This window comes from Malaclemys terrapin, chromosome 1, assembly GCF_027887155.1.
Source record: "Malaclemys terrapin pileata isolate rMalTer1 chromosome 1, rMalTer1.hap1, whole genome shotgun sequence".
Taxonomy (NCBI): Eukaryota; Metazoa; Chordata; order Testudines; family Emydidae; genus Malaclemys; species Malaclemys terrapin.
Genome location: NC_071505.1, coordinates 64,159,502 through 64,171,791, shown reverse-complemented (window position 1 = coordinate 64,171,791; position 12,290 = coordinate 64,159,502).

Genomic DNA, 12,290 nt, shown 5'->3' with positions numbered 1-12,290 from the left:
CTGGACGCGATAAGTCGAACCCGGAAGTGCTTGCCGTCGACTGCGGTACTCCAGCTCGGCGAGAGGAGTACCGCAGAGTCGACGGGGGAGCCTGCCTGCCGAGTGTGGACCAAGGTAAGTTCGAACTAAGGTACTTCGACTTCAGCTACGTTATTCACGTAGCTGAAGTTGCGTACCTTAGTTCGAATTAGGGGGGTAGTGTAGACCAAGCCTAAGAGCAAGCCTCCCAGTATGGGTCCACAGACTTGTGTTAGCAGGGCTCCTGCTAGCATGCTAAAATTAGCTCTGTAGACACTGGTGCTTGGGCTCTGCAAGCACAAAAGGAGGGGGTTTCAGAGCCCCAGTTCCAGACTGAGTCCCAATGTCAAAGCACCATCTATACAGCTATTTTTAGCATACTAGCATGAGCCCTGCTAGCACAGGTCTGTGGACCCAGGATGGGAGGTTTGCTCCCAGACTCAGTGTAGACATACCCTGTGTTCATTCTCATTTGGTTTTGTACAGATTGTTGAGGAAACTGCTCTGCCTCAAATCTCCCTCCATTGCTCTTTGTCATTTCTTTTTCCATGTTGTCTTCTCAAACAATTTTAGATTTATCCTTTTAACATCTGTTATTGCCTAAATTCTCAGCATGGGTAATTTGGAGACAACTGCTCCTGTTTCCTTCTCAGTTACACCCTTGTAAATGAGGATCAACTTCACTGGAGTCAAGGAAGTAGCACTAGTGTAAAACTAGTGTCAGTGAGAGCGGAAGAGAATCAGGTCCAAATATATTTTAACACTTGTAATGAATTAATGTGTTATATAAGGTCAGTCCATTGCCTTTCTCAACCCACCAAACATGGAAAATGCAGCAGAGTCCTGGTCAATCATGAAGTAGGAATAGGAACAACTTTGGTTGCTTTTCATCATTCTTTCCCCATCTTCCTTTCCCTCAGCATGAGTTTTGTTTTCTTAGTTGCCATCTGTATGTGATTTATATTAATATGTATCAATATGCATGAACAAGCAACTTCTCTGGATCAAATGTAGGGAAGAGGAACGGAAGAGCGAGCAGAAGGAGGTGAAGGATAACAAATAGAAGCAGATGAAGGGGCAAAGGGAAAATGAAGGGAAAGAAGGGATGGAGGAAGAAAGAATGAGTGAAAAGGATAAAGCTTTAAGGAGATGATAAAAGGAATGAAGAGAGGGAACAGGTAAAGGAGATGGAGAGATTTTATTTTCTCACCCTGCAGGTCCTATCACCCCTTCTTGTGGAAAAATTTTTTTATTTGTATGAGGAGACAAATCCATAAATTTCTCATTATAGAGCTTCCTCCAAATTCTTCTGTCAGAAAAGGCAGAAGGGGGTTGCTTCCCTGCAGAATAAGAAGGATTACAAACTCCAGGGATCTTCCAGGGTCCAAAGGAAGCCATGGAAATCCATACAGAGCTCAGGCTCTATGCTGGCTGTCTCCTGCCACTATTGCTGTCTCCCTGCTCCTCTGAAGCAATGCTGAAACAGTGACTTCTAGCCACAGCTGCCTCTTTACCTCCTCTTAAAATAACATTCCATAGCATAAAGTCTGTTGGTTCTTCTCAATAGTTGATACAGCCTTCATCTGCATGAACTCCTGAGATGTACTGCAGGACTGAAGGGAATGATACCCATCATCCTGGTCCTTCTTCTTGTGCCCCATTCCCATGCATGAACACTGGATCCACAACACTTCCTCTACATGCCCAGGGGCAGAGATGGCCTTATAAAGTGGCTCTCTTTCATTCCCAGTCACGTAAACAAGGGCAGAGCTCAGGGGTATGCTCAGGCTCTTAGGTGTGGTTGAAAATGACTGGTTCTTAATCTCACCCTCATATTGACTTTTACTAAAACTTGAATCTGAAATAATCTAAGTAGGATAATAATCAGTTGGTATAGTCAGAGTTTTTAACAGATTCTTTCAGTGAAAAATCACCAGCTTGTTATATATAGCCTGTTTTCCCCTGTACTAGTTTCCTCTCTCCAACCATATTGAAAGCCAGTTTAGAAACTCTGTGCAATATCTCTTGCAACTGATGTGTGGGCGAATCAGTTTCTAGGGCTTTGTTTCCAAACCAGCTGTTCACACAAAGGTAGGGCTCCTCCCAGCAAAAGAAACTCTTGTAATCTTTACTCCTCCCACCTTATGTGTAAGTATGACAATCCTTCACAGGGAAGGAGAGGGAAAGGGGAGTTCTCTTCCACTGCAATATTTTGTAGAGATTGGGGCTTAATTCTGTATGGTGCTGCATGTCCTCAGCTCCCTTTGAAGTCCCTGAGGGAACTCATTACCTCACAGGATGCACTAAAACTGTTAAATTACAAATCTAGGCCACTTATGATAAACCTCATTTAAATGATCATTCTACAAGTAAGACATAATTAAATTGTGTCAGAGACCCGCAGTATCCAAAAGGAACTCACTCCTACCAAATTCTTTCCTCAGACAGGATGTCTCTGGGGAGAATTTATTAATCATAAAAGGAAAATGATTCATTACAACTAAGGAATGAACTGTGTGTCCCAAGGCCCACTATCATTCACTGATGTGATCTGCTGCCAGGATTTACATGCAGGCTTCTGAGTTAATCTGTGAACTAAGCGCTGAAAATCAAAATTAACAGGTTCATGCTAGGAAACACCTTTTTCATTAAAATATATTCAAGGCTCATGTTAGGGCAACAGGAAAGGAATCATCCTGATGTATTGGGCTAAATTATGCCTCCCTCTGGTATATCTGAAGGGGAGAAAGAGTATTGGGAACTCCTCAAACCTCTACTTTGTGCACTTGTCAGCGTGCAATGCATATCTGGAATGGCTCGAAGCACTGTTAGGGTGGCTGGCTCAGAAACACTAGAGGGCATTTCTCACTGAAGCAAGATCATGGTCCTGGCTCCACCCCCTGTGTAGTCATGCTGTAGGAAATGCTGGCTAAACCTGTTGTATGGGTGTAGCAAGGGGATCTCTTAGCCATGTTCCTCCAGAGCTCTGAACGTATTATGCCATTCAGAGGCATAAAATCTTTATTTGGCAATATGCCGTTTTACCCTCTTCAGTGCAGCTCAGGATTGTAAGAGCCATAAATAAGACCACTGTTTTAAGTGAAGAGGGTCAGACCGAGATTTGGGTGAGAAGAAAGGTGTGTGTGTGCAGGTGTCTGTGTGTTAAATTGCAGGTACAATTTTTTTGTGACAGAGTGAAAATTAAAGTAGAAGGTTTTAAGTCACTATAATTTGTACTCATTTTCCTAAGTTGATGTGTACCTACATGCTCAAACAAACTGCTTGCAATCAATCCATAGAGGAGGAAAAATTGCAAAAATAAATACATGAAATTTAAAAATCACTAAATAATAAATTAATGCAAGGGAATTCTTCTCACAGACATTCTGCAAACAGAAAAAGAGAATAAGGTTCTCATCCAAGAAACACAAGCATGTGTGTGCAACTGTACAATTCCATTGATTTCAACAGAACTAAGCACATACTTAAAGTTACACCTAAGCTTAAGAGTTTACAAGATCTGGACCTTGGTTCATTGAACAAATTATTTGCTCAGTTCTAATTTTAACTTTGCTTTCTAAACTGTAGAAAGGAGGAAGCATTGGCTAGTGATCAGAATCTATTAGCTGGGATTTAGACGATATCAGAAGAAAATGGGTTCTATCTGCCATTCTGCCATTAACTTGCTTTGTCATCTTAGGCACTTATGGCCTAATTTTCAGAGGTGCTGAAGTCAATGGGAATTGTGAGTACACAGCACTTCTGAAAATCAGGCCAATAACCTGGCTGCACCTCAGTTTACCCAGCTGCAAAATCAGTATAAAAATATTATTTACCTACTCGCCAGAGATATTGCGAGGCTTATTAATATATGTCTTTAGAATATTTTGAGGCCCTAAGATGAAAGGCACAATATGAGTATTATATTTATTGTTCCTTTTTGTTTGAAACAGCCTATCATGTGGTGTACAGCCCATGAATTCTTGTCTTTTCTTCCCCTTGTAAAGAACTGTATTAAGAATACTGCCTCACGCAAGCAATGCGTAATGTCTCTGTCAGTCAAAGGTGTTGGAATGTGATAAGTATATTTATATGTAGTTTAACTTTAGTACATGGAGGTTAATGATCCTTTATCTATCTCTCTGATTAGAAAGCACAATGATGACTAGGTGGTAAATAGCTCAGACGCAGGAAAGGCACACAATAGGCACTAGGAATGCTAAGAAAAAGGAAATTATGGAGAGCCAGGTAGAAAGAGGGAGGAAGAAGGGAAACTAAGGGGTGAAAAGATAGTCACCTTTTATCTGCTGGCATGCACTTTCCTTTTACCTGTGACCCCTGTCTTTTTCTCTCTTCCTTCAGTTGGTATTATCTCCACCTGTGCCCTCCTGTTTTGTGTAAATTCGTTGTCTCTCTCTGTCTCCTGGTGCTTTCTATTCTATATTTTCTCTCTTTGCTTTGTCTCTTGGCCCTTTTCAGTCCTTTGTCTTTCTGCATATCTCTCAGTGCCCACATAACAATGTGGGAGATTAATAGAATGCACAAAGAATATCTTCTCTACCTTGTGTTTTATGACACAGCATTTCCAATATCAGTAACTTACAGCAATAAAAGGAAGATAACAAGGACTCAGTGAACCTTGCAAGGTCTGGTTTATAGGGGTTCATGAATTGGAATGTGGGGGTTCCCTGGCATGGGTTAGCTGCTGCTAATATGCTGAGAAGTTTGGACGTTTTTCTTGAGCCCGTCCTAGTTCACCTGGAGGTATGTGTTCTAAAGGACCTGAATCTCCAGGAAACTGCATCCCACAGGGATGAGTGGAGAGCTCACTACCACCCAGGAGGTCCCTCATCCAGGCCTTGGGACTCCCAAGTCTTACCTTTGCCGTCATCTGGTGAGGCCAATGGCCTGATCCCCTCCATCTCTTGATGGGCTGTTCCTAGCCCGCCATGCCTTATGCCTGGGGACTCCATGATGTATCAGGTGACTGATTTCTCCATTTTCTAGCTTTGGGGACCTTCTAGCATTAGTCACTTTCCTTCAGAATCCACACAGCCTTCAGAGCCATCAGGAAGCAGCCTGTCTTTCCTGTACAGACAGTCAAAAACAGGAAGCACTCCCTCTCCTGCAGCAGTCAGCTCCTAAACTAACTGTAAGAGCAATGCAGCACCTAACAATGAGCAGATAACTCTAAGGGAAGCCCTAGTAGGTAGCTCTACTTGCACCTCCCATTCATCTAGGGAGTAACAGCAATTGGAGGAGTGTTACCTCTCTCGCTTGCTCACTACTGGAGGAGGGTCAGTCTGATTTCTAACACCCCAGAAGAGTCTCTGGATGTGAGGGAACAATGGACCATACTAGACAACTGCCATCAAATCTAGAGAAAGCAGCTACCTGATGCCCTCTGAAGATTCAGGAGAGGGGGCTTAGGAATGAGCAGAGGAATCAAGACACTAGTGCCTTGAAGATAACAAAACTATGGTTTGGAATGAGGGCCCAGGGCCTCGGGTGGGTGGTAGGGTGCTGTACTGTGTAAATAGCATAAGGCAGCTCCACCAAATGTTCATGGAGGGTAGGACTAGCATTCAAACCCATTCTGGATTCCAGGTGTATTCAGGGTTCTGATGAGAATAATTTATACATTATGTAGGATAATATAAAAGTGCTTCCCTGACAAGCTGCTTGGGGCATTGTATGGCACAATCAGGGTTGGCCCTAGGTGTTCTGCCACCCAGGGCTGAAAACTGTGCCCTCCTCATCCCTACCTGAAGTGGTGACCATGAAAACAAAACAAAACAAAACAAAATGGCCGTCCCCTCTCCTCATGTTGATTTGGCACCCTTCCCAGAATTTAGTGCCCAGAGCAACTGCTCTGTTCACCCATTCCTAAGGCCAGCCCTGGGCATAACAAAATGTAGGTAACAATGTAAAAACTGAGCAGACAGGTCTAAAACAAAATGCTGGGACTTCAGAAAGTTTTGATTCAAAATGTGAGGCATCACTGGTAAAAAAGAACTTCTTTTTGGACTGTCTTTCTCAGCTGTAATTCTCTTTTTTTGGTGTTAAGTGTCTCTCCCAACCCCTCCATCCCAGTCTCCCCTCCAATTCCCGCTTTGCCTTCCCTGGCTGCTCCACTCTATTTGCTGGAATCAGTCTGCATATGTTGTGTTGGTTCTGCAGCGATCAGTATTCTGGTAAATTTCACTCTGCAGCTACTTCCCAGGGAATGAAGCATCAAAGGAGAGCAATGCAGGAAGCAGAGATGTGTAGAGAACTGCATCATAGAGTGGACAAGTTGTATATGAATCAGTCTCTCCATGTGGTTCGCATCTAGTATGGTGGAATGCTGACTGATTTTTACAGTATAACTATTGAGAGTGACATAATTGGACCTAGCCGGCCATGTGCATATGATACCAGTGCTCCATAATCTGAACTGACTGCCTTTGGGTTTCTGGGTGATGTCTGAAGTATTATCTTTGTCTTTGAAAGGGGGCTGCTAGTAGGGAATTGTCTGAGGGGAGCCCTATGGCTTTGCAACTCATTTTCCTGCCTGGTCTGAAATGAATCATATAATAATAATAGCTTTTATACAGCACTTTTCATCACTAGATCTCAAAGTGTTTACAAAGGAGATCAGTATCATTATCCCCATTCTACAGATGGGGAAACTGTGGCATGGAGCAGGGATGTGATTTACACAAGTCATTCAGCAAACCAGTGGGCTTCGGGGCATGCTGAAAACCACATTGTTTCCCCTCAACATTTGATGAGGTCAGGAAAGTATAATTGCTGAAGAGGAAGACTGTTTTTAACTTTGAATTTGAATGGCTCATTAGTTAGGGGTTATATGGGCCAGAGCTGAATCGTTTATAATGGAGTTGTTTTTTTATACGTATTCACGGGCACCTAACGCTCTTTTTAGTGTGTATAAATCAAAACAAATAAATGTGTACTGTTTGGAGCCAAATTCAGGGCTGAGATGTGAGGTGATGTACATTAGACTTCCTTCTAGTCAGTTTGACCCATTTACCAATGTGTGAGTGAGTGTAAAGAAGCCTACGCTGGTGAAATGTACATCCCGAGGAAAAGGAGAGAGCTGAGAATGTGTACGGTAAAGAAGGGGCTGGCCTGCTTTAACTTATACTGCCTCACACCCTAACATTAGCCACTTTTCTTGCTGTATTCATTTTGCTGGTGTCCTGGCATTACACCAGCTTAAACTCTACTGCACTAAGTGAGCCAAATTCAGAGGTGATCTGCGAGAGGGGGGTGCACATGACATGTCTGGGAGAGTAAGTTGGGGTACCACACTGGGGAGACTAGGAGAAGGTATCTGTTTCACCTAGACTCACCCCACCCCGTCTCTAAAAACCCTACCGAAGTACAAAAATAAAACCAGTCCCAATTCCCCATACAAATTCCCCTTGCCTCTGAAATGTGTATCTTCACTTCAACAAAGATAGTGAAAACCCTGCCAGAGCTTCTGTGCAGGTTCCTGGCTTTCCAAATGAGTGTCAACGACAAACAAAGGAAACGACTCTGAAGTTCAGAGCAGCAACATTTGTTATTGTAGTAGTGCTTGGTAATGGCACGGTTGCTAAGAGTCTGCAGCCCATGTTACTAACTCTTTGTTTTGGAACTCACAATAGAGCTAGTTGATACTGTATCATGTAGAAAGCTACGGCCTGTACATTTCGTACATCTGCACATATTGTAATTATATATGATAACTTATTTATAGACCCCTGTGCAGTGCTTATCACTGTAGCATCTGAGTGGCTCACACACATGCCTGGGTGGCGGGTAACTAATGCTACATGTTGTGACATAGGAACAAGGCCCTGATTGTTGGCTTCACCACAGCTGTGTTCAGGGCAGGATCTGAGAGGTCCTGATTAGAGGCAGCTTTATGCTGCTTTTACACGCCTGCTCTCGCTGCCCAATTCCAGGGCGGGCCAGGCAGTACTTGACTTCAGCAAAAATTAGAACAACTCGAAGGCCATGTCTGCACTAGCAAACTTACAGCAGCACAGCTGTACTGATGCAGCTGCGCCACTGTAAGATCGCTCATGTAGCTGCTCTTTGCCAGCGGGAGAGAGCTCTCCTGTCGACATAATAAAACTACCTCCACGAGCAGCGATAATGATGTCAGCAGGAGAAGCCCTCCCGCCAAGATGGTGCTGTCCACTCCGGCACTTCTGTCAGTGTAACTTATGTCGCTCAGGTGGAGTGTTTTTTCACATTCCTGAGCAACATAGGTTATACTGAGAAAAGTGGTAGTGTACACATGGCCCTAAGCAGCTCTCACTGTGGCATTATACCACAATGGGAATCCCCTGTTGGCTCTTTAAGCTAGTCGTACAAGAGAAAAAAAGGAAGGTAGTGTGGGCTAGTGGATAAAGAAATGGCGTAGTAGTCGGGAACTTGGGTTCTAGGCCTGTCTCTGATACTGATATGACCTTGCCTAAGCCACTTCATTTTCTCTCTCTGCCTTTGGATTCTGGTGATGAGCATGGTATAAGAACCAATAGAGAATATAATAGCTATTGGCAAGGATTAAGGTGATACTGCTGAACGTGAAATCTTATATTTTTTAAACCTCTCATTGAAAAAATCTAAAATATGTAGCCCGGTAGCATCACCCATTTACTTGTATGTAACACAGACAGGACAAAATACCATACTCCAAATCAAACTAAGGCTGCGCTAGTAAAAAATAAAATAAAGGGAGGGCGAGACAATTCTGTGAAAATGTTAAGTTATTTCTGTTTTGAAATGGAGCAATTTTTAGATTTCTTAATATTTTTCATGAACTACATTTATGAAGAGTTTTGAACTGTCAAATTTTCAGGGTTTCCCCCTTTTTCCCCCACTTACTCATTTTCATTCTTTCTTTCTTTTAATTTTTCTTTCTGCTCCCCAATTTTTGCAAAGTTAGAACATCTGCTCTATGATGTTTCATGCTTCCTTTGCCAACCTGAAACTCTTCCAAAGTTGAGGAGTTTTGAAAAGTTAGTTGGGGGCAGGGGGAGCACAAAACAAAACCCAGACATCATTCATTCTGTTGCATTCAGTGGCAATAAGCAATAAAGGAGAAAAGAAACGGAAAAACAAAACAGAAAAACCACAAATGAACAAACAAAAAACACATATAGTTAAAGCAATACAAAACTGCATGTAGACCAGTCCTATTAGTTTTAGATTATTTTTTCTCCAGGTATAACTTGCATTTTTTAAAACCAGATTTATTTCTTCTCCTTTGGCCTGATTCCACACAATTTTACAGCGCTTCTATTCTGGTGCAATTCCACTGACATCAGAGGAGCTATACCAACATAAACTCAATGTACTGCAGTGGCGGATCTGGCTCTGTACTTGCTGTAATGAGAGCTGGAATTCTGTTTAATGGAAAATGTCAGGTGCCAATAGTTCAGAGCTTACATTGTACATAGTATGTTGTACAGGGTACAGAGACAAGTAGTGCCATCTCTCAGGGCTCGACTATGTACAGAGTTATCCTGGTTTCAATTAAGATATGATTATAAATGGATTTAGTTAAGCCAATGCAAAACGCTGCAGGGGCACTCTCACTTCAGTTTCAACCACACTTATTTGGGTTTAATTTGAGGCCATGCCTACACTACCAGCTGTGGTTGATGCAAGTAACGTCAGCATAAAGCCACCCCAGTAGTATGTTGCTCCTGTGTGTGCACACTCGGGTGCTGACATCTGCACTACATGTACTCACGAGGAAAGTTTGTGTCAATGCACACAGTGGTGCACGCTGGGTAGGTGTCCCAGTGTGCCACTTGCTACCTTCTGGCACACTATCCTTTGGGAAATTTTGGCAATACATGGAGGGGCACAAGGGTGACTGGGAACATGGGGTCAAGTTCCCATCATACAACTTTCTCCATCCCATAATGCCATCCATATCCTATCATTTTGTTTTTTTTAAATCCCACAAAATCGCATGGCACTTTTCACTGTCCGCCATCTCTGACAGAAGCATGAAGCCCACAGAGCTCTGCGCTATTCTGATGAACACTGCAAACACAGGTTGAAAAATCCTCTGATATTTGCAGAGCTGCAGGAAGAACCACGACAACTGGGGGCACGACAATTTCACCAAGGCCAGGCTGCTGAGGGTCATAGCTTAAACCCATTCAAGGTTGTTGGTGGCATTCATGGAGCAGCTGCAGATGATGGAGCACCACTTCTAGGCCCAAGAAATAAGCACTGACTGGTGGGATCACATCATAGTCAGACATGCCAAACCCGTGGGGGGAAAAAACGCAGAAATTGGGCTTGTTTTTGGCTTAAGAGTTGCTTGTTGGCTAGTTTTTGGCTTGTAGCTTGTTGCTTCTTCTTTTTTTTTTTTTTTTTTGATTGGCTCCCAGCAAGCGGGGGGCGGGGGGGCAAGCTTGGGCAAGCAGGGGCAAGAGGAGGAGAGAGTCAGGAGTGCACAGCGGGCCCACCGCAGTCCCAGACTGCACACCGGGGGGATCTAGTCACATAGAGAGTTGGGGTTCTTAGGGATTGGCTTGTTTTGGCCTTGTTTTGAAATGGGATTAGCTTGATTTTTGGCTTATTGTGAAAGTCGGGGGTGCTTATTTACTGAGTGAAAGTTGGCAACTGTGATCATAACACAGGTTAGGGATGACAAGCGGTGGCTGCAGAACTTTTGGATGTGAAAGGCCATGTTCCTGGATCTGTGTGCTGTGCTCATTCCAGCCATCCAGTGCAAGGACCGCAGAATGAGAGCTGGACTGACAGTGGAGAACTGAGTGGCAATTGCACCATGGAAACTTGCATCTCTGGTTTGCTACTGGTCAGTGGCCAATCAATCTGGAGTTGGAAAGTCCACAGTGGGGGCCTTTACATAAGAACAACATCAGAACGGCCATACTGGGTCAGACCAAAGGTCCATCAAGCCCAGTATCCTGTCCAGGTGGTGGTCACCTCAGGCACCTCTCCACAAGTGGCAACATGTCCCTGCTGCTCCTCGGCGGAGGCACAGCCCCACGGCTCTGCACACTGCCTCCGCCCGCAGGCTCCACCCCTGCAGCTCCCATTGGCCATGGTTCCCAGCCAATGGGAGCTGCAGAGCCAGTGCTTGGGGCGGGGACAGCGCACGGAGCCCCCATGGCCATTCCTCTGCCTTGGAGCAGCAGGGACATGTCGCCGCTTCCGGGAAGCCAGGTAGGGAGCCTGCCAGCCCTGCGCCAACTGGACTATAAACTGGACTTTCAAGGAAGATCAGAAATGCCGGTTCATAGAGCTTTTCGGCTGGTAAAGTGCCGGATAACACAGTATGACGGGTTGGATCACAGAAACCCCCTTGGGAACTGCCAACTGATGTGCCAAGACTACTTCTGCCCCTGCTTTCCTTGCCAGCCTGGAACTCCAGCACCCTGTCTTGTTGAGCCAGGCACGCCAGTCGGCTCCAACACAGACCCAGGGTCTGAACCACGTGCCCCAAACCTGCAGACTTAACTGAAAGCAGCTTACAGAATTGTTCTTGTCTTTAACACTCAGATGCCCAACTCCCAATGGGGTCCAAACCCCAAATAAATCTGTTTTATCCTGTATAAAGCTTATATAGGGTAAACTCATAAATTGTTTGCCCTCCATAACACTGATAGAGAAGTATGCACAGCTGTTTGCCCCCTCCCCCCAGGTATTAATACATATTCTGGGTTAATTAATAAGTAAAAAGTGATTTTATTAAATACAGGAAGTAGGATTTAAGTAGTTCCAAATAGTAACAGACAGAACAAAGTGAATTACCAAGCAAAATAAAATAGAACACACAAGCCTATGTCTAAGAAAACTGAATACAGATAAAAATCTCACCCAGTAAGCTTCCTTTTACAGTCAAGTCTCCCTCTAGTCTGGGTCCAGCAATCACTCACACACACCCTGTAGTTACTGTCCTTTGTTCCAGTTTCTTTCAAGTATCCTTGGGGGTGGAGAGGCTATCTCTTTAGCCAGCTGAAGACAAAATGGAGGGGTCTCCTAAGGGTTTAAGTAGACTTTTTCTTCTGGGTGGAGACCCCCTCCTCTCTCCTATGCAAAGTCCAGCTCCAAGATGGAGTTTTGGAGTGACATGGGCAAGTCACATGTCCATGCATGACTCAGTTTTTACAGGCAGCAGCCATTGCTTACCTGCTACCTTGAACATCCTCATGTAGATTTCTTATGTGGATTAGAGCCACATAAAGCCACTCTGGCTTTCTGGCCACCCCAAGCAAAAAAGAAAAAAAAAC